Below are 2,560 nucleotides of genomic sequence, written 5' to 3' on the forward strand. Positions count from 1 at the left end.
GTCCTGGTTTAGTCCTGGTTTAGTTCTGGTTTAGTCTGTTTTAGACCTGGTGTAGTCCTGGTTTAGTCTGGTTTAGTTCTGGTTTAGTCCTGGTTTAGTTCTGGTTTAGTTTCATCACTAAACAACATAAATGTACAAACTGTCATGTTTTTTTTCTTGTTTCCATGGAGATATTAAACTTTATCTCCGTGGAGACGGGAAGTGAAGAAGCCCAGTCAGGTCTGTGGAGAGGCGAGTCCCGCTCACAGTAAGAACACGACACACACTCTTCAACAGATGGAGACACTCCCACTGGAAAAGTTACAGAGTGGAGCTTTAATTGGGAGTAAAAAGTGACACTGAGCTGTGGCTGCGTCATAAAGAGACACAACGAGACAGAAGAAACAAACATTTAAAAGCTGCATTTTTTAATTTTATTTTTTTCTTTTCGTTGGTTCACAAACACAGATTTGTGTCTTTTACCAAAACAAATCACAGTTTCTGCTCCTGTTTTATGTCGGCAGGAACCAGATTATGTCCTGGTTTAGTCTTGGATTAGTCCTGGTCAGAGATCGGGACATTTGGGACTTTTCTTGTATAAATTGGGACGTCTGGTCAAACTAACTTTACTAATTTGGTAAAATCACTTCTACAAATGATTCTGAGAGTTGGAGACATTGGGACATTGTTACACCGACCAGAAAGTCCAAAGAAAAAACTGGGACGTCCCTGTTTTTTAATAAAATTGTGAATCAAGTGCGAAATTAAGAAAAAAACTGTTCTGCAGAGACAATTCATGACCAACACGAGTCAGTAAAATCACATTTTCTTTGTGTTTTGGTCGTTTTTAAGCAGATTTTTTGTATTTTACCTCAACAAATGTCAATGTTTTACTGTTAGCAAGTATAAAATTGGTCCAAAATAGGGACATTTGGGACATTTCTTGTATAAAACTGGGACAAATCATAAATAAAAGTAAATATCAAGTATTTTTTATATATAAATCTGTGGGACAGGGGACACACGGTGTAAAACTGGGACGTCTGGACTCTTTAACTTGACTTATTTTGGTCCAGTCACTTCTGGAAGAGTCCGGGACACTGGGACACTGGGACATCTTTGGGGAGACCAAATTTTTATTTATTTTTTTTGTATCTTTTGGTGGTTGATGATGATAAAATTGTGAAATGAGTCTGTAATTAAGGACTTATATAATAATAATAATGTGCATCAGTATAGTCACATTTTCTTTGTGTTTTGGTCATTTTTAAGCCGCTTTTTTATATTTTACCAAAACGAATGTCAATGTATGTCAAATCTAAAAACAAAACAAAACAGAAAAACGGTACATTATAGTGAGGGCCCCAAACTTAGGTTCACCTAGGCCCCCAAATTGTGAACTCTGCCACTGCACCTGGGACATTTCTTGTGCAAAACTGGGAAAAACTGAACAGAATTTTAGAGTTTTTTTGGTGGTTGGTAATAATAAAATTGTGAATCAAGTGTGAAATTAAGGAAAACTGTTCTGCAGAGATCATTCTTGACCAACATGAGTCAGTACAGTCACATTTTCTTTGTGTTTTGGTCGTTTTTAAGCAACTTTAATGTATTTTACCAAAACAAATGTCAATGTATGTCTCTTTTTTACTGTTGGCAAGTATAAAATTGGTCAAAAATAGGGACACTTGGGACATTTCTTGTATAAAACTGGGACAAATCAGTGTTTTTTGTATAAATCTGTGGGACGGGGTAAAAATTGGGACGTCTGGACACTTTAACTTTATTTATTTTGGTCCAGTCACTTCTGGAAGAGTCCGGGACTTCGGGACATTGTTGGGGTGACCAATTTTTTTTTTTTTTTTTTGGTGGTTGATAATACAATTGTGAAATGAGTCCGTAATTAAGGAAAACTGTTCTGCAGGGACCAGTTATGACGAATGTTTGTCAGTATTGTCACATTTTCTTTGTGTTTTCGTCGTTTTTAAGCAGATTTTCTGTGTTTTATCTCAACAAATGTCAATGTTTTACTGTTGGCAAGTATAAAAATGGTCAAAAATAGAGACACTTGGGACATTGTAAAAAACTGGGACAAATCAGTGTTTGTTTTTTTTGTATAAATCTGTGGGACAGGGGACACAGGGTAAAAAACTGGGACGTCTGGACACTTTAACTTATTTTGGTCCGGTCACTTCTGAGAGAGTCCGGGACACTGGGACATTACTGCCCTGTGGTCTGTCCCTGTGGTCCCCCTCCGGGTCCCTCCGGGCCCCTCCGGGCCCTCCGGGCTCCTCCGGGCTCCTCCGGGCTCCGGGCCTCCGGGTCCTCCGGGTCCTCCGGGCTCCTCCGGGCTCCTCCGGGCTCCTCCGGGTTCCTCCGGGCCTCCGGGCTCCTCCGGGTTCCTCCGGGCCTCCGGGTTCCTCCGGGCTCCTCCGGGCTCCTCCGGGCTCCTCCGGGCCCTCCGGGTCCTCCGGGTCCTCCGGGTTCCTCCGGGTTCCTCCGGGTTCCTCCGGGCTCCGGGGGGGCGGGGGGGGAGCAGCTTTGTTTACAGCCGCGGCCGTTAACCCTCCCCCACCCAGCGCAG

Source organism: Boleophthalmus pectinirostris, unplaced genomic scaffold (genome assembly GCF_026225935.1).
Source record: "Boleophthalmus pectinirostris isolate CB_2022bp ecotype Guang Dong unplaced genomic scaffold, ASM2622593v1 HiC_scaffold_17, whole genome shotgun sequence".
NCBI classification, from domain to species: Eukaryota; Metazoa; Chordata; class Actinopteri; order Gobiiformes; family Gobiidae; genus Boleophthalmus; species Boleophthalmus pectinirostris.